A 21346-nucleotide genomic window follows, 5' to 3' on the forward strand; every position below is an offset into this window, starting at 1 on the left:
TTCTTTTCTGTTATATTTATTTTCTTCTATTTATTTGTGAGTAGTTTTTCATCTAGTTTGCCAAAATTCAACATTTTCATAGTTCATTTTGTAGTGATTTTCAATTTCATGGTCATTTTGTAAACGATTGAAAAATAGCAAATATAAATTTTTTTCTTTTCTGCTTTATTTTTTCTTCTATTTATTTCTGAATAGTTTTTTCTTTTCTGCTATATTTATTTTCTTCTATTTATTTCTGAGTAGTTTTTTTATTTTGTTTTTTTCTTTTCAGCTATAGTTTTTCTTCTTTTCTGCTATTTTTTCTTTTCTGCAAAACTTGATGGTCAAAGTCTAGACTTATAACTTAAAAAAAAAGAAATGTTGACGTGCAATTAGTGTTTGCCATAACAGAAGAAGTCCGGAGTTGTAATAAGTTATTAAAAATAAAAAAGAGGTGCAATGGTCGTTAATTTGCTTCAAGCCATTCGGAATAGTGTAAACTGCACTGCGCATAGCTCCATGCATTCTACCGTATTCCTGAAGGCTTGAAGCTAAGCAACGTGAGCATTGAGCCTCTTCTTCATCGTCTCTGCACTCAGGGCTTATAAACCGCTCCTAGTCCCTCTCACTTCGCGAGGTGGGACTAAAAAACAGCTTGCCATAACCTCATAAACCCGAATACTTCGAAAGAGATTGTCCAGTTTGTAAACGAAGTGCATCCAGTTTTTGCCGTAACCCTCTCTACTTTTTTGAACATGATATGTGGGTGAAATGATGATACCATGCCAAGTTTCAACTTTTTCAGAGTTCATTTGTAGTGCTTTTCAATTTCCAGGTCATTTAGTTCTCAAAACAAATAGCAAATGAAGGCATAAACGGTTGAAAGTTGATGGCGTCGCTTTGAATGGTGCATACTTAACGCAAAAAATATAAGAGCATTTAGATCATGATCTTATATTTCTTTACAGTCTAAATTTTCAATATGATCTTATAACATCAAAAATACTTTGATCATCAATGATCTTTGTGTGTACAATCTGAATTGTCAATATGAGTCATCAACGATTTATAAACCGATGAAGACTCATATTGCGGCCACAAATTCTACACATAGAGTTCAATGAAGACCAAGTGCTTGTGATAGTTTGAGAAATAACATATTTAAGGTGGTAAAAGGCTTGTTAGGGGAGCGAGGTGGGACTAAAAACAGCTTGCCATAACCTCATTAGTACCGGTTCGTGGTACGAACCGGCACTAAATTGTGATGGTGGGGCCATAGCCTGACCGGAGGCTGACACAGCCTCTTTAGTACCGGTTCGTGGCACGAACCGGTACTAAAGGTTCGCCACAAACCCGTGCTATTGATCGCCGCCACGAACCGGCACTAGTGTACACATTAGTGCCGGCTGAAATTCCAACCGGCACTATTGTGCTTCACATTTGACCCTTTTTCTACTAGTGTATGTAGTTAGTTCTGATGTAAGTCTTGCTGGGTACATTTGTACTCACGTTTTCCTATTTTATGTTTTGCAGAGAGACTTCAGTATCACTAGTAGTTCCATGTGGAATTCGATGTTTAGCTTGTTACCTCAGCTACGATCTTGTGCCCTCGGCAGGATCTGGTAGATAGTCAGGCTTCTCAGCCTGTTTCATTTGTAGATGTCTGTACTCAGACATGTTAAGCTTCCGTTTGTGCTTTGACTTGTATGCTCTGAATGTTGGGTCGTGAGACCCATGTTTGTAATATCTCGCTCCTCGGAGCCTACTGAATAAAATACTTGTGTTGTAGAGTCATGTTGTGATGCCATGTTGTATTTGCACATATCGAGCATATTGTGTGTATGTTATTGAAATGCTTGGTATGTGTGGGATCTAACTATCTAGTTGTTTATCCTTAGTAGCCTCTCTTACCGGGAAATGTCTCCTAGTGCTTCCACTGAGCCATGGTAGGTTGCTACTGCTCCAGAACACTTAGGCTGGCCGGCATGTGTCCTTCTTTGTTCCTGTGTCTGTCCCCTCGGGGAAATGTCACGCGATGAATACCGGAGTCCTGCTAGCCCAGTGCTACAGCCTGGATTCACTCAATGATGACCGACACATTCGATGCTGGGTCATGGATGCATGTCCCTGTAAGTTTGTGCCACTTTGGTTTTACGACTAGCCATGTCAGCCCGGTCTCCTTATCATATGGATGCTAGCGACACTATCATATACGTGTGCCAAAAGGCGCAAACGGTCCCGGGCAAAGGTAAGGCGACACCCATGGGAATACCGTGCGTGAGGCCGCAAAGTGATATGAGGTGTTACATGCTAGACCGATGTGGCATTGAGTCGGGGTCCTGACAGTATGACATGCTGGTAAGCAGTATGACTTGTATCGCCCACAATTCACTTGTGTTCTACTCGTGCAAATAACATCAACGCATAAAACCTAGGCTCGGATGCCACTGTTGGGGAACGTAGTAATTTCAAAAAAATTCCTACGCACACGCAAGATCATGGTGATGCATAGCAATGAGAGGGGAGAGTGTGTCCACGTACCCTCATACACCGAAAGCGGAAGCGTTATGACAACGCGGTTGATGTAGTCGTACGTCTTCACAATCCGACCGATCCAAGCACCGAATGTACGGCACCTCCGAGTTCAGCACACGTTTAGCTCGATGACGATCCCCGGACTCCGATCCAGCAGGGTGTCGGGGATGAGTTCCATCAGCACGATGGCGTGGTGACGATGATGATGTTCTACCTACGCAGGGCTTCGCCTAAGCACCGCAACGATATGACCGAGGTGGAATATGGTGGAGGGGGGCACCGCACACGGCTAAGGAACGATCACGAAGATCAACTTGTGTGTCTAGAGGTGCCCCCCTGCCCCCGTATATAGAGGAGGGAGGGGGAGGTTCGGCCGGCCCCCTAGGGGTGCGCCTGGAGGAGTCCTACTCCCACCGGGAGTAGGACTCCCCCCTCTTGCCTTGGTGGAGAAGGAAAGGGGGGAGGGGAAAGAGGAAAGGGGGGCGCCACCCCCCCCTCCTTGTCCTATTTGGAATAGGGGGAGAGGGGGCGCGCGTCCTGCCCTGGTCGACGCTTCCTCTTCTCCCTCATGGCCCATGTAGGCCCATTAACCCCCGAGGGGGTTCCGGTAACCCGCCGGTACTCCTGAAAAATCCCGATTTCTCCCGGAACGATTTCGTTATCCAAATATAGGCCTCCAATATATCAACCTTTATGTCTCGACCATTTCGGGACTCCTCATCATGTCCGTAATCACATCCGGGACTCCGAACAACCTTCGGTACATCAAAACATATAAACTCATAATAAAACTGTCATCGTAACTTTAAGCGTGCGGACCCTACAGGTTCGAGAACTATGTAGACATGACCAAGAACTGTTTCCGGTCAATAACCAATAGCGGAACCTAGATGCTCATATTGGCTCCTACATATTCTACGAAGATCTTTATCGGTCAAACCGCATAACAACATACGTTGTTCCCTTTGTCATCGGTATGTTACTTACCCGAGGTTCGATCGTCGGTATCCAATACCTAGTTCAATCTTGTTATCGGCAAGTCTCTTTACTCATTACGTAATGCATCATTCCATAACCAACTCATTGGCCACATTGCTTGCAAGGCTTATAGTGATGTGCATTACCGAGAGGGCCCAGAGATACCTCTCCGACAATCGGAGCGACAAAACCTAATCTCGAAATACGCCAACTCAACATCTACCTTTGGAGACACCTGTAGAGCTCCTTTATAATCACCCAGTTACGTTATGACATTTGGTAGCACACAAAGTGTTCCTCCGGTAAACGGGAGTTGCATAATCTCATAGTTTTAGGAACTTTGTATAAGTCATGAAGAAAGCAATAGCAAGATACTAAACAATCAAGTGCTAGGCTAATGGAATGGGTCAAGTCAATCACATCATTCTCCTAATGATGTGATCTCTTTAATCAAATGACAACACATGTCTATGGTTAGGAAACATAACCATCTTGGATTAATGAGCTAGTCAAGTAGAGGCATACTAGTGACATTAAGTTTGTCTATGTATTCACACATGTATCATGTTTCCGGTTAATACAATTCTAGCATGAATAATAAACATTTATCATGATATGAGGAAATAAATAATAACTTTATTATTGCCTCTAGGGCATATTTCCTTCAACCAGCTCTTTGAGAAAGCAGAGGGCAGATCAAGAAGACCAAGTCAAGCAAACGGAGCAAGACACCACTAAGAGAAAACCTCCCTTGCCGGGCAGGCGAGCCTGGCGAGGTCGATGTGGCTCCAAGAGTAAGCATCAAGACCGTATCGGCAGGCCTACCAGGGCCTACGAAGGCAAACTACCCCGCCAAGGCTCCACCGCTCCACCTCGCGGGAACACAAGTCATCGATTGGTGTGGTGTCAAGCCTCCAAGTAACTAAGTGGCTGTTTCTTGCCACATGGCAGCCACTTCCTACGGAAATCACCTCCAAATGACACCCGTCCAGCAACGTGTCAAGCAGACATGCAAGAAGGTGGCAGAACAACCTGACAAGGCTTGGCAGGCATTCCATGATGTGCACTAAGTGGCGCATTTAGTGTGCTCTGCCCTGTCTACAGAGTTTGGTATCATAGCACTGTTCGCTATCTAATCAGTGCATAATGACTGATTTTCCATTGTGGTGACCCCTTGATCTAGAAAAGGAGGCCCGTGGCAACCGTAGAAAGGATTTGGACCCTTTACACTCGTACGCACGTAGATGCTCTCGCCCAGAGGCCAACCTGTCGGGCAGAAGCACTGCGCTTCCACCAAAATCCACCATCAATCCACCAAAGCAGGAGTAGGGTTTTACGCATCGCGGTGGCTCGAACCTGGGTAAAATCTCCTGTGTGATCTCTGCCGTTCTCCATGATGTTCTCCGCTCTTTTTGTAATGTGCTCATCCTCCTTGCCGAACTACAAGGGGCTCATGGCCCCATAGGTGGTCGTGGTTTCCCACAACATCTTTGGCGCGCCAAGTAGGGGGCAAGCGCTTGCGCGAACCTGAGAGCATATGCAGCATGTCATCTTCATCATCAATTCCTTCATCAACGACTTCATCATCTGTGATGCCCAAGAAAAGGCGGCGGATGATGGGACAGAGAAGGGAGCAATGTCACCTCCCCAACACCATGTCCAATCTCCATCACCTCCCTCCACCACAGCTACTGCAGCGGAGAGGATCAGTAGTGACAGCGGTGAGCCAACTCCTGTTGTTCGAGGGGCCTAATCGCCACACGAGCCCCAACTAGGGCAAAGGATCGAAATGTGTAGGTACAAGGTTTCTCTTTATGCCACCCTCATTTTCGACAACCTAGCCACTCTGGTTTTTTGTGTCATCAATGTCGATGAGTACCACGCGAAACTCGGTTCAACATTTACCCTGCTAAGGATAATCCTGAGTGGAACGCTGGTGCGAATCTATTGATCAATTCCCACCAAGTGCAATCCGGTAGGGCCGTTCGCATTAGCGTGACTCTTACGCCAGCCGCCACCAGATTGTTCGAAAAATATGGAGGGATGGAAAGAGAAACCGATCATACCTTGCACCGTGTTCTGCCGACCGCAAGATACATGTGATTTCTCATCGGCCCCGGTCGGGAGCCAGAGAACTACGTGTGCGAAATTTATCCTTCCCGAAGCATGCGAGCACGGCAAGCATTCCCAGCCGAAGGGAGTGGGAGGAGGCGAGGACAAGAGCTAAGTCCATGCAGTTATTACTCCCTCAAGAATTTAAGGTTTCATGTTTTCTTATCCCTTGAATACCCAAGTGTTTGTACGAGGAAATCCTTTGTGTGATGGCACCTTGCTATTTTTCTGTCTGCTCCCTCGTTCTATTTTGAGCCCCGCCCGCAGAATGGGTGGCTAAATCGAAAACTACTAAGGAAAAACCTGCCGGGGCGCATCCACACCAAGATGAATGCTAAGGTCCTCACCCTTACGACTATTTTGTGGCAGTATGATACCAGCGGGCAACCAGAACATGCATAGGGACTAATCGTACGAACTAAAGGATGGATTTAAAAGGGATAAACACGCAATTAAAGATCAAGCAAAAACATCAGTTCCACACAAGCATAAATAAAAATGGTGTCTAAGTACAGAACATGCGTCATGTTTTGTTACAGGACAACACAGTGGCAAGAATAATTCAGCGCCGGGCCTGGCGACCACGTCGAGCCGTTGGGATGGAAAGGACCTTGGCAGCGAGGGGGAAGCTTTCTCCTCAGCAGCAGGGACTGATACGTCTCCAACGTATCTATAATTTTTGATTGTTCCATGCTATTATATTACCTGTTTTGGATGTTTATGGGCTTTACTTTACACTTTTATATCATTTTTGGGACTAACCTACTAACCGGAGGCCCAACCTGTATTGCTCTTTTTTCCCTATTTCAGTATATTGAAGAAAAGGAATATCAAACAGAGTCCAAATGGAATGAAACCTTTGGGAGCGTGATTTTTGGAACGAACGTGATCCAGAGGACTTGGAGTGCAAGTCAAGAAGCAATCGAGGAAGCCACAAGGGTGGAGGGCGCGCCCCCCCTATAGAGCGCGCCCCCTGTCTCGTGGGCCCCTCGGGCATCCACCGACATACTTCTTCGTCCTATATATACCCATATACCCCGAAACCATCAGGTGAGCCACCGAAGAAATATTTCCGCCACCGTAACCTTCTGTATCTGCGAGATCCCATCTTGGAGCCGTCGCCGGCGTTCTGCCGGAGGGGGCATCCACCGTGGAGGGCTTCTACATCAACACCATAGCCCTTCCGATGAGTTGTGAGTAGTTTACCACAGACCTTCGGGTCCATAGTTATTAGCTAGATGTCTTCTTCTCTCATTTTGGATCTCAATACCATGTTCTCCCCCTCTCTTGTGTAGATCTATTCGATGTAACTCTTTTTGTGGTGTGTTTGTCGAGATCCGACGAATTGTGGGTTTATGATCAAGTTTATCTATGAGAAATATTTGAATCCCCTCTGAATTCTTTTATGTGTGATTGAGTTATCTTTGCAAGTCTCATCGAATTATTGGTTTGGTTTGGCCTACTAGATTGATCTTTCTTGCCATGGGAGAAGTGCTTAGCTTTGGGTTCAATCTTGCGGTGTCCTTTCCAAGTGATAGCAGGGGCAGCAAGGTACGTATTGTATTGTTGCCATCGAGGATAAAAGGATGGGGTTTATATCATATTGCATGAGGTTATCCCTCTACATCATGTCATCTTTCTAATGCGTTACTCTGTTCTTATGAACATAATACTCTAGATGCATGCTGGATAGCGGTCGATGTGTGGAGTAATAGTAGAAGATGCAGGCAGGAGTCGGTCTACTTGTCACGGACGTGATGCCTATATACATGATCATGCCTAGATAATCTCATAATTATTCGCTTTTCTATAAATTGCTCGACAGTAATTTGTTCACCCATCGTAATACTTATGCTATCCTGAGAGAAGCCTCTAGTGAAACCTATGGCCCCCGAGTCTATCTTTTATCATATACGCTTTCAATCTACTTTTATTTGCATCTTTACTTTTCCAATCTATATCATAAAATACCAAAAATATATTTATCTTATCATATTATCTCTATCAGATCTCAATTCCGCAAGTGGCAGTGAAGGGATTGACAACCCCTTTATTGCGTTGGTTGTGAGTTCTTTGTTTGTTTGTGTAGGTTCGTGGGAATTGTGAGGAGCCTCCTACTAGATTGATACCTTGGTTCTCAAAAACTGAGGGAAATACTTACGCTATTGTGCTGCATCACACTTTCCTCTTCAAGGAAAACCAACGCAAGGTCAAGATGTAGCAGGGATGTCCGCACCATCTGGGGGCTTCCTGAAGCCATCAGCAAGGTCGAGGTCCGAATGACGTGTGGCACCCCGTCTTAGAGCGACCGGTTTACCTTGCATTGCCAACCCAGAGAACATGTCTTCTGGCAACACACAACATCTTGGTATAGAAATCACCGCTTTATTGAAACTAGCGGAAGCATAGCGTTACATTACATCAAGTAGCAAGGCCAAGCAGCACACTCGGTGTGGCTGAGCAATATGTACATTATTTAGTGAACATAAAGGGGCCTTGAGCACGACATCTACACGGAAACTGAACAATGACATAGCGGCACTCCATAGGACAGGGACACCGATGTGGACACGGTCTAGACATGGCAGCACTCCGATCCAGTTAGACTTTCCGGAAATTTGGCATAACACGCCAGGTTAGTACATTGAATGTACTTGCAAGCTCACAGCAAATAGAACCATAATGACAAACAATATCATGACATTTAAACAAGTTCAATGCAAATATCAACATGCTACTCATGCAGTGACCAAACTTGTGCATTGAGTCACTCTGACTCTCTTACCAACAGGTTGCCTCACAACCGAACAGTGATCATGACGGATCATGAAAAGAACCATACTTGCCTCCACAGGTTACCTCGTAACCAAACAGTGATCACTCCCCGATCACAAGTAATACCACAACAGTCAGTCTCACTGACATCATCATAACTCAACCAGTGCAATGCAAATAACTTAGTGTGCAAGATGATTTATGAGAGTTGATCCATGGTGAGACTTACTTACAAACTGGGGCTTAATCCAGGTGCGTGACTATTGATAGATTAGTACACTCTGCATAGGTAGCACACTTTACCCACACCACGGAACCCATGGCCTCGCACTCCCATTCGGGTGGACCAAGAACATTCCAGCAGAACCGTCCCATTGCCATGACACTCTTATGGACACTCCAACCAACTCCCCTCTGGGATCAGTCCTGGGTGACTGAGCCTACCAAAGGCAAAACAACCACCGCCGTGGCAAATAAACAGTCCCAAATAGGGACACGGTACCATAACAACAACAGGTCCCCAAGGTTATGTCTGCTTACCGGGCCAGGGTAACGCACGCCCATAACCTTCCCTAGTTGGAGGCACCGACAAGAGGCATGACAATGGAACAACTACAACCTCCACATACTAAGGCAAATGTGGTTGCACTTGGCAGCCCGATTCAGTGGCACCGTGACCCGACCAACTTTAAGTTCAAGTTCAATTATTATCAGGTTTAACTTGAAAATAAAATGCTCAAGTCACAATATGCCATGCTCATGCAACCATGTATCATGCATCATATATCAATAACAGATCAACCTCATTCAAAGTTCTACTTGCACAAACTCAACTTTCAACATTTCTGGTCTTTTCTTACTAGTTATTTCTACTCATCACTTTAGATGGTATTTATCAAATAAAACTCAGCATATAATAAAAATATTACTCATGATCATATTATCATAGTCATGGCAAAATTTACTTAGATCAACTACTCAAGCTACATATCACTAGTTCAAGCATTCATTTCCGTTAACTAAGCATTTTGATCTTGACTAACTAACTAACACAAGCATTTATTTATTTTAAAACTATATGGAATGAATATCATATAAACTCAAGTAGAAAATCATGGATATTGCAAAGACACCATGATCATGTTGTTTTGGCTTGCCTTAGTGCAGAGGAGCTTCACACTCCTCCTGAATGCCTTTAAGACAAGCTTCACCTTCTAAAAATAAATCAAATGACAAAAAGAAAATATCAAGAACACTTCTGAAAATTACCAGAAATTCTAGGCAGCAAGTAAAATTCCCATCTTGGCTGTGCTGCTAGGATTTTCTAGTAAGAACAGAATGCAAAAAGAATCAACTCATTTGGACTTGTAGAATAAAAGTTATAGCTAGTCAAAGTTCTGGTCAAATTTGAACTAAATTTGAATTAAAAACAAAAACCAGGGGTGGTGACGTCGAAGGCGTAAAACGCCAGGGTGCCACCACTCATACCGCTTCGGGCATGGCTTGAGAGGCTGATAGCGGGCCCCAGCTGTTAGGTCAGAGGGGGGAGAGAGTGAAACAGAGGCGGGCGGCGCAGCGATGGCATTTTCTCTAGAGAGGAGTGCCCGGCGACGAGGTCTAGGGGGATAGGATTGAAGAGGAGATCGAGGTGCACCTGCTTGTACCAGTAGCATGGCTAGGGGTAGCTAGACGGGGTCGAAACGGAGCTCTCCTATGGCGGTAGAGAGCGGAGCTCGTCGGAGATGGTGGTTCCTATGATGCAGGGCCAGTCCGGCAGCTGCAACAGCACCTGCACGCACCAGTGGATCACCACAAACACGCCGGAGTGGCCAGCTAAGCTCGAGAGGCTCTAAAGTGGGTGGGGGCAGAGGAGGGGGATCGGCGACGAGCTTGGGGCGGGGACACCACCCAGAGGCCTACCCGGCCGGGCTGCGGCGTTCTACGGGTGTGTGGAGATGTGTTGAGTGTGTGTGAGGAGAGGAACGAGCTCGGGGGAGCTCTATTTATAGCCGGGGCAGAGGTAGGGATCGAGAGCTCACTGGAGGTCTCTAGAGCCTCGCCGATGATGAATAGCGTTAGTGAGAGAGGGGGGAGATGCTGGAGGTCACGCGGGAGCTGTAGGCGAGCTACGACAAGCACAGGAGCGCGATACGCGATGAGCACAGGGGCACGGGCGCACTGTTGTGTTGGATGTGTCGTGCCCGTGCTCGATGTGGCGAGCTCTGGCATCGGCGAGTGCCAGGGTGCAGTTAAGGGGGCTCAAACAAAGATGGTGGCGTGGTTTGGCAAGGTGTTGCAGCATGGGCAGCGAGCACGCGCGAAACATAGGCGTTGGTGCAACGCAGAGCGCGTCGGACGCATGCCAACCCCCTTGGACGAATGTGGTCACCGCATGAACTATGGCATCAGGCTAAGCTAAGCCCAAACAACATGTCTGGCAGCTAGTACTTAGTGGTTTTAGTTGCTTTACATGCTTGGCTGGAGCACAGGGGCACTGTGGGAGTGGCTATCTTCCTGGTAAGTTTCTGGACAGAAACTTGTGAGCTTAACTCAGAAAAATCTAGTGGGAGTTAAGGGTTGTGCTTTGGGGTTTAGTGATATTTTAGGAATGTAATCAAGCTTAGAAAAGATCTGCCCCAAAAGATAAGGCAAAAATATACTTGTTGTGCAAAGTGATCAATCTGTCCAGAAATGAAATGATTTTCTGTAGCAAAAATAATACAAAAAGTTATGCAATATTTTTGCTCAGGAAGGTTCCCTAGGATTCAAAGAATATTTGGAACATACTTCTGTGAAGTGATTTTCTGGGAGGAAAATGAATATTTTTCTTTTATGGAAAATATCCATTGGGCTTTTGTTGGAGTTTTTCAGAGAAGGAAAGGTGAGTGAGAGGTGAATAAGTCACTTGGGTGAAAATAAAGGGTAGGCCCAAGTGTTCAAGTCCATTTGAATTGATTCAAAACTCCAAATCCAAAGCAAAGGCAACTGAAAGTCTGGAAAAAGAGAGAAGGCAAAAACCAGGCTGTCACAAACCTCCACCACTTAAGATGAATCTCGTCCTAGAGATTCGGTTGCTTGGGAAAACAGTTCTGGGTAGGTTGTCCTTAAAAATTCCTCTTTTTCCCAGGTTGCTTCTTCTTCTGTGTGATGCTCCCACTCGATCTTGTAAAATTTTATCGCTTTGCTGCGTGTGACCCTTTCTGCTTCATCCAGAATTTTGAATGGTCTTTCCTCATAAGTTAAATCTTTGGCAAGCTCAATTTCTGACATATCAGTTCTCTTCTCGGGTGGTGAAATACACCTTCTCAGCTGTGACACGTGGAACACGTTGTGTACTTCCGATAATTCTGGTGGCTATTCCAACTAATAAGCAACTGTGCCAACTCGTGTCATAATCGGGAACGGACCAATATATCTTGGTGCCAATTTTCGTCGGGTCTGAAATCTCTTGACTCCCTTCATGGGACTGACTCGGAGATACACGTGTTCACCTAGTTCAAAACTGACTTGTCGATGTTTGGCATCACAAGAACTTTTCTGTCGTGACTTAGCCAGTTGTAGTCTATCTCGAATTTACTTGACTTGTTTCTCTGCCTCCAATATCAGATCAGTACCGAAGATACGTTTGTCTCCGGTTTGAGACCAATTTAATGTAGTGCGACACCTACAGCCGTATAAAGCTTCAAAGGGTGACATTTTCAGACTGGTTTGAAAACTATTGTTGTACGAGAATTCTGCATATGGAAGATAATCTTCCCATTTGGGTCCATGCGCTAAGGCACATGCTCGAAGCATATCTTCAAGGATTTGATTTACTCGCTCAGTCTGACCATTTGTCTATGGATGATAGGCGGTGCTATATTTGAGAGCGGTTCCCAAAGCTTGATGGAGTCGGGAACAAAATGTGGAGGTAAACAATGAACCTCGGTCCGAAGTGATTGTTTTTAGTACTCCATGCAAACTGACAATCCGTGATGCATATAACTGTGCGAGTTGATCAGCGTGAAAGGTGGTGCAGATGGGAATAATGTGAGCCACTTTAGTCAGCGTGTCCACTATGACCCATATAGCATTATTGCCTTGGCGAGTCCTATGTAGACCGGTGATAAAGTCCATGCAGACATCGTCCCATTTCCATTGTCAGATTGGTAGAGGTTGGAGATGTCCGGCGGGCTTCTGGTGTTCTGCCTTTACTTTGTTGTAGATGTCACAACAAGCAACAAAATATGCGATGTCTCTTTTCATTCCATCCCACCAAAATATCTATCAAAGGTCTTCGTACATTTTGGTGTTGCCATGGTGTATCGAATATGAGGATTCGTGTGCTTCTGCCAAAATTTTCTTCTGCAAATCTGCTAGCTCATGTATGCATATCCTTGTAACCTGAGTGTAGCCAGTGCATCCTTTGAGAAATCCTGAGTCTTGCCTTCGCACAGACGTTGGAAATATACTTGCAGACTCTTGTTGTCGGCCTGTGCCATGTGGACCTCTTCCTCTAGAGTAGGAGTTACTTCCAAAATATTCGTAAGACCGACATCTACAATTACCAAGTTTAGCTGGGTGATCTCTTGCTGGAGTTCTAGAGACATAGACTCCAGCATGGCATTTAAATTAGCAGGCTTGCGACTGAGGGCATCAGCAACCACGTTGGCTTTTCCCAGATGGTAATTTATTCCCAGATCATAGTCCTTGACCAACTCGAGCCATCTTTGTTGTCAAAGGTTTAAGTCTGGCTGAGTATAGATATATTTGAGACTTTTGTGGTCGGTAAATATTTGACATCTCTTCCCAATGAGATAATGTCTCCAAATTTTTAGAGAGTGCAGAATCGCTTTAGTTCCAAATCATGCGTAGGATAATTTCCTTCATGAGGTCGTAGCTGGCGAGATGCGTAAGCTACCACCTTGCCATCTTGTATAAGTACGCACCCAATACCTTTTCTAGATGCGTCACAATACACATCAAAGCTGCGGTAAATGTCTGGAAGAGTCAGTACTGGTGCTAATGTCAATCTGGTTCTTAGCTCGCTAAAGCTCTGCTCGCAATCCTCAGTCCATTCAAACTTCTTGTCTTTCTTGAGGAGTTCTGTCATTGGCTTGGCAATCTTGGAGAATCCTTCGATGAACCGATGGTAGTATCTGGCTAATCCAAGAAAACTCCTGACTTCAGATACTGTCGTGGGTGCTACCCAATCAAGCACATCTTTTACTTTGCTGGGATCCACTGCGATACCTTCTACTGATAGAACATGCCCCAAAAATCTGACTTGTTTGAGCCAAACTCACACTTGTTGAATTTTGCGTATAGCTGATGGTCACGGAGTCTCTGTAAGACTGCTCGGGGGTGTTCCTTGTGTTAATCGTCACTTCTAGAGTATATTGGAATACCATCAATGAAAACCACCACAAACTTATCCAAGAATTCCATGGACACCTTATTCATCATATGCGTGCAAAAGGCAGGGGCATTTGTGAGACTGAAGGACATCACGGTATATTCATAAAGACCGTAACATGTAGTGAACACGGTCTTAGGAATATCTTCCTTCTTGATCTTCAGTTGATGATATCCGGTCCTCAAATCAATCTTGGAAAATACCTTTGCACCATTCAGCTGATCAAACAAATCATCATTCCTTGGTAGTGGGTATTTGTTGTTGATGGTGACACCGTTCAACCGACGGTAGTCCACGCACATTCTAAGACCACCATCTTTCTTGTCTACAAATATTGCAAGTGGTCCCCATGGTGAAGAACTTGGGCGGATATATCCTTTCTGCAGCATCTCATCCAACTGCTTCTTTAATTCCACGAGTTCGGAGGAAGGCATCTGATAATACTTTTTGTAAAATGGTGCAGTCCCAGGTACAAGATCAACTGCAAACTCAAGCTCTCTGTCTGGAGGAATTCTGGGCAATTCTTCAGGGAATACATCAGGAAATTCACTGACCACCGGAATCAGATCCAATTCTTCAGCTACTGCAGTGAAGACCATCTCCCTTTTGGGTATACCTTTGCAGGCAATAAATTTTATGGTTGGCCTTCCTGATTTGTTAGGGTGACTTCTCGGGTCGCACAATTTATGCATACTTGATACTGAGTCAACCAGTTCATTCCCAAAATAACATCCAACTTGGCAGACTCGATGACTATCACAGTGGTTGGAAAATGGACTCCCTTGATATCAATTTCCAATTTTTTGTAGACCAGATGGCTTTTGATCACGGAGCCCTGGGATTGAACCAGCATACTTTTTCCCAAAAGCGAGCAAGAAAATTTGTTTTGGGCAACGAAACTCCGAGAAATAAAAGAGTGGGAAGCCCCAGAGTCAAATAAAATTATTGCAGGTATGTTATTAGCGAGGAACATACCAATGATGATTTCGGGGTTTTCCAGGGTTTCTTCTGCGGAGAGATTATGAACTTGCCCTTGGATGAGCTTCTGGGTACGATATGGCCCCATGTGATTGACTTGCGGCCGGAATGGGGCATTTGACTTCTTGGGACACTGCCTGGCATAATGTTCGGTCAGGCCACAATTAAAGCAAGCGTTGTTGCGCTGACGCTCCTTGTGCACTAGACTGGTCACGACATTCTTGACTTGAGTAGTGGTCTTGTTCACATTCTGCTGCCAATTTGGTTTATACTCCACTTGAGTCTGTTGCCACGTACGGGCCTTCTGAATGGGCTATCCGTCCTTCTTTGGCTCAAATATGTGCTTGTGGTCATTATTTACGGGGCGGTTGTATTGCATAGGCTTGTACTCTCTTTCTGCAATGAGAGCCTTGTTCACTAGAGACTGAAAATATGGAAATTCGAGCATGCAGAGAGCACTCTTGAGGTGTTGATTTAATCCTCCAAGGAACCTGTCGATTTTTCTTTCTTCCGTGGTCACATCACAAAGGGAATAACGGGCCAGATGGTTGAACTTGTGCAAATATTTGCTTACTGACAGACTTCCCTGAGTGAGACCAAGAAATTCGCGTTGCTTGACCTTCATGATACCAGCTGGAATATGATACTTGAGAAATTGGTCCTTGAAATTATTCTATGTAATTTCTTCTTCCGCAGGCCACAGAGCTTTAGCATTATCCCACCATATGTCAGCGGCTCCTTTGAGATAGTGGGTAGCGAACAGAACCTTTCAGCTTCATCAGTACAAGCAATCTCAAGTTTCTTCTCAATAGTTCATAACCAATCATCTACTTCCAAAGGGTCAACCACTTGACTGAAACTGGGAGGCTTAGTCCTTTGAAAATCTGATAGCTTAGAGTGATGGCCATTTGGATTTCCATTCTATCCAACCATAGCTTGCACACTTTTTAATAGCTCAATCAGATCATTATTCCTTCTTTCCTCAAACATACGCATAATTTGCTCAGTGGAGGGTGGATTTGGTGGTGGAGGTGGTGGTTGTGGATACGGCTCGGGGGAGTGTCCTGCCTGTCTTGCTGAATGACGAACAGGAACATCCTCACAAGCATGCGTGCTGCTGCCTCCCCGCGTAATCCTACTGTTTATTTTTCCCAATAAGAGCAACCGAGATGAGAAACATCCAATCATGGAAAGAAAAGCCAACGATAAACCCGGAAAAGCGAACGAACTGAAAAACACAGTGATTGAATAAAAAGTTCCAACATAATTATACATAGACTTATACATGAAAGGTAAACATCATGACGGGTGCGACTACTCGCATACATGCATCATAGCTCATACAACTACATCCGTACATCACATGACCACTGCTGATACTCAAACGCTCTAAGACTCTGTGGGTGCTGTTGGATCCTCTCCTGAGTCAGACCCAGATCCTGAACTGAGGACTCCGACCGAAACCTCCGGGTTAAAGGTAATACGATGACCTGCCACGAGGGCTCTCCCTCATGGGTAGGTGCGGAACAAGATGGGATCATGGGAGCTGCGGGGGTAGTAAGAAGAGACGCCCACTTAGTAGGAGCACTGTGTGGGTTCACCGTCGAGGTGCCCGAGCTACTCGCGGGAGTAAGCGGAGAAACAGGCAAGCTATAATTGGGCACAATATAATGAGTAAATCCCACAGAAGGTGGATTAGGGTAGGATCTAGTGGCGGCTAAAGCAGAACCAACACGATCAGCTCTCGAGCTAACTCGTGAATCAATAGATAACTAGCAGTGATATATCGAGAAAGGTGGCTAGTGTCACTATCAGACACTGGATCAACGGAATGAAAGCGAACACGACCATCATCGTGCAGGGATGGGTAGAAACGAAAACCTGGGTGGTTCTGCATCCGAGCCTCAGTATAGCGTAACTCAACAAGAATCTCAAATGCAGCATAATGGACGGCCTGAGCGGTGGTGGATGCATAACCTCTCCAAGAGGTACGAGTGTAAGAACCCGCTGACGAACTTGTGCACATAGTAACCATGACATGATACTCATACACGGAGTCGTCTAGATGCTCCCGGTACACCCGATATGCTGGGTCGTCACCATGAGGTTACAGTCGACGCCACATGCTACGGAGGAGATGCGGAGAAGTGTAGGACATCAGCTGCAACTGATATGGATACAACACCGGATCCATCTACACTCAGAACCATTAACAGGTTAGAAATAACAATAAGTCTAATGCATGCAATGCAGTGCAGCATCCAGATGCAAATACTAACGACACTCAATTAGCAACTAACTAATGTTTACTTCGCGTGTCAGGGTCTAGCGTGTTCTATAGTCAGTGCGACTCTGATACAAAGCGTTGTGGCACCCCGGCTCAGAGCGACCAATTTACCTTGCATTGCCAACCCAGAGATCATGTCTTCTGGCAACACACAACATCTTGGTACAAAAATCACCAATTTATTGAAACTAGCGGAAGCATAGTGTTACATTACATCAAGTAGCGAGGCAAAGCGGCACACTCGATGCGGCTGAACAATATGTACATTATTTAGTGAACATAAAGGGGCCTTGAGCACAACATCTACACGGCAGCGGTCAACAACGTAGAGGGACTCCATAGCATAGGGACACCGATGTGGACACGGCATCACCCCAATCCAGTTTGACTTTCCTAAAATCTGGCATAACATGCCAGGTCAGTACACTAAATTTACTTGCAAGCTCACAACAAATAGAACCATAACGACAAACAATATCATGACATTTAAACAAGTTCAATGCAAATATCAACATGCTACTCATGTAGTGACAAAACTTGTGCATTGAGTCACTCAGAATCTCTTACCAACAGGTTGCCTCGCAACCGAACAATGATCACAAGGGATCACGAACAGAACCATACTTGGCTCCACATGTTACCTCGTAACCAAACAGCAATCACTTCCGGATCACAAGTAATACCACAACAGTCAGTCTCACTGACATAATCATAACTCAACCAGTGCAATGCAAATAACTTAGTATGCAAGATTATTTATGAGAGTTGATCCATGGTGTGACTTACTTACGAACTGGGCCCTTATCCGCGGGCGTGGCTATCGATAGATTAATACACTCTGCAGAGATAGCACACTTTACGCACACCACGGAACCCATGGCCTCGCCCTCCCATTCGGGTGGACCAACGGCATTCCGACAGAACCCTCCCATTGCCATGACACTCTTAAGGCCATTCCGACCAACTCCCCTCTAGGATCAGTCTTGGGTGACCGAGCCTACCAAAGGCAAAACAACCACCGTCATGGCAAATAAATAGTTCCAAACAGGGACAGGGTACCATAACAACAATAGGTCCACAAGGTTATGTCTTCTCATCGGGCCAGGGTAATGCACGCCCATAACCTTCCCTAGTTGGAGGCACCGACAAGAGGCATAACAACGGAACGACTACGGCCTGCCCATACTAAGGGAAATGTGGTTGCACTTGGCAGCCCGATTCAGTGGCACCATGACCCGACCAACTTTAAGTTCAAGTTCAATTATTATCAGGTTTAACATGAAAATAAAATGCTTGAGTCACAATATGCCATGCTCATGCAACCATGTATGATGCATCATATATCAATAACAGATCAACCTCATTCAAAGTTCTACTTGCACAAACTTAACTTTCAACATTTCTGGTCTTTTCTTACTGGTTATTTCTACTCATCACTTTAGATGGCATTTATCAAATAAAACTCATTTTTTATATAATAAAAGTAATACTCATGATCATATTATCACAGTCATGGCAAAATTTACTTAGATCAACTACTCAAGCTATATCTCACTAGTTCAAGCATTCATTTCTGTTAACTAAGCATTTTGATCATGACTAACTAACTAACACAAGCATTTATTTATTTTAAAAATATATGCAATGAATATCATATAAATTCAAGTAGAAAATCATGGATATTGCAAATACACCATGATCATGTTGATGTGGCTTGCCTTACTTCAGAGGAGCTTCACACTCCTCCTGTATACCTTCAAGACAAGCTTCACCATCTGAAACTAAATCAAATGACAAAAAGAAAATATCAAGAACACTTCTGAAAATTACCAGAAATTCTAGGTAGCAAGGAAAAATCCCATCCTGGGTGTGCTGCTAGGATTTTCTAGTAAGAACAGAATGCAAAAAGAATCAACTCATTTGGACTTGTAGAATAAAAGTTACAGCTACTCAAAGTTCTGGTCAAATTTAAACTAAATTTGAATTAAAAAGAAAAATCAAGGGGGTTGATGTCGAAGACGTAGAACGCTAGGGCGCCACCACTCATATTGCTTCGGGCGCAGCCTGAGAGGCAGACAGCAGGCCCCAACTGTCAGGTCGAAGGGGGGGAGAGAAACAGAGGCGGGCGGCGCAGCGACGATGCTTTCTCCGGTGAGGAGTGCCCGACGACGACATCTAGAGGGATAGGATTGAAGAGGAGATCTAGGCGCACTTGCCCGTACCCGTAGAGTGGCTAGGGTGGCCGAACTGGGTCAAAATAGAGCTCTCCAACGGTGGTAGCGGGCGGAGATCGTCGGAGATGGTGATTCCAGTGATGCAGTGTCAGTCCAGCAGCTCCAACAGCACTAGCGCACACCAGTGTATCACCACGAACACACTAGAGTGGTCAGCTGAGCTCGAGCGGCTCTAGAGCGGATGGGGGCAGAGGAGGGGGATCGTCGACGAGCTCGGGGCGGGGACGGTAGCCAGAGGCCTGCTCGGCCGGGTTGCGGCGTTTTATGGGTGTGTGGAGACGTGCTGAGTGTGTGTGAGGAGAGGAACGAGGTCGGGGGAGCTCTATTTATAGCTATGGCCGAGGCGGGGATTGAGAGCTCACTGGAGTTCTCTAGAGCCTCGCTTGGTGACGAATGGTGTCAGTGAGAGAGTGGGAAGACACCGAAGGTCACGCGGGAGCTGTACGCGAGCTGCGACGAGCACATGAGCGCGGTACGTGACGAGCATAGGGGCACGGGCGCACTATTGCGTTGGCCGCGCCGTGCCCGTGCGTGCTGCGGCGAGCTCCGGCATCGGCGAGTGCCAGGGTGCAGTTAAGGGGTTCAAACAAATATGGTGGTGTGGTTTGGCAAGGTGTTGCAGCATGGGCAGCGAGCACACGCAAAACAGAGACGTTGGTGCAACACAGAGCATGTTGGACGCATGCCAACCCCCTTGGACGAACATGGTCACCACGTGAACTATGGCATTAGGCTGAGCTAAGCCCAAACAACATGTATCGCAGCTAGTCCTTAGTGTTTTTAGTTGTTTTGCACACTTTGCTGGATCACAGGTGCACTATGGGAGTGGCTATCTTCCTTGCAAGTTTCTAGACAGAAACTTGTGACCTTAACTCAGAAAAATCTAGTGGGAGTTAAGGGCTGTGCTTTGTGGTTTAGTGACCTATTAGGAAGGTAATCAAGCTCAAAAAAGATCAGCCCCAAAAGATCAAGCAAAAATATACTTGCTGTGCAAAGTGATCATTCTGTCCAGAACAGAAATGATTTTCTGTAGCAAAAATATTACAGAAAGTTATGCAATATTTTTGCTCAGGACGGTGCCCTAGGGTTCAAAGAATATTTGTGAATTTATTCAGGATTTTTGGAGCAAGAAATCTAGGGGTTGCTTTGGAGCATAGTTCTCTGAAGTGATTTTCAGGGAGGAAAATGAATATTATTCTTTTAGCAAAGATATCCATTGGGATTTTGTTGGAGGTTTTCAGGGAAGGAAAGGTGAGTGAGAGGTGAATGAGTCACTTGGGTGAAAATCAAGGATAGGCCCAAGTGTTCAAGTCCATTTGAATTTATTCAAAACTCCAAATCCAAAGCAAAGGAAACTGAAAGTCTGGAAAAAGAGAGAAGGCAAAAACTAGGCTGTCACATGACGGTAGGAGATCAGGGCCGGTCCTGAGATTTCGGGGGCCCGGGGCTAAACTACAACCCAGGGCCCTTAGTATATTACATACAAAAATAATAATCAACATATTACATACCAGCGCAAAGCTACAAAGCCACAACACACTAGAACAACTTAATATAACAATCTTACTGATTATCATGGCATACTCACAAATCAATATTTTTCTAGTATTCTCTATCTCTAAATAATGTACGATCATTTGATTATCACTTGTCATATTGTAACAAAAAACTAAAAGTGTGTCTGAAAATTGATGACAACAAATATTGGGAAAAGAAAACCTATGATTGAAGGGGTCACACAAGAAAAGGTAAATGATGCTGAAGAAACATTATGAATATTTGGCCATATGTTACCCTGGACATGCATACAATTCAAATGTTCTTATGCGAAATCTGAATCAACCATGACAGGTTACTACTGCTAGTACAACGTTCACTTCCGTTGGTTAATAGAAAATGGCAAACAATAGACCCCGTATATAATAATACCGCTAGATATTTGAAGAGAAAAGAGATCATTTAAAAAAATGCTATTTGTAGAGAAATTATAGTATTACCTTCCATCAGTCCTTATTTTGTCTTGATTGGCAACCATGAATAGAAGCACACAGCGGTAGCAGCGACTCCTAGTAG

Source organism: Triticum dicoccoides, chromosome 7B, assembly GCF_002162155.2.
Source record: "Triticum dicoccoides isolate Atlit2015 ecotype Zavitan chromosome 7B, WEW_v2.0, whole genome shotgun sequence".
Classification (NCBI taxonomy): Eukaryota; Viridiplantae; Streptophyta; class Magnoliopsida; order Poales; family Poaceae; genus Triticum; species Triticum dicoccoides.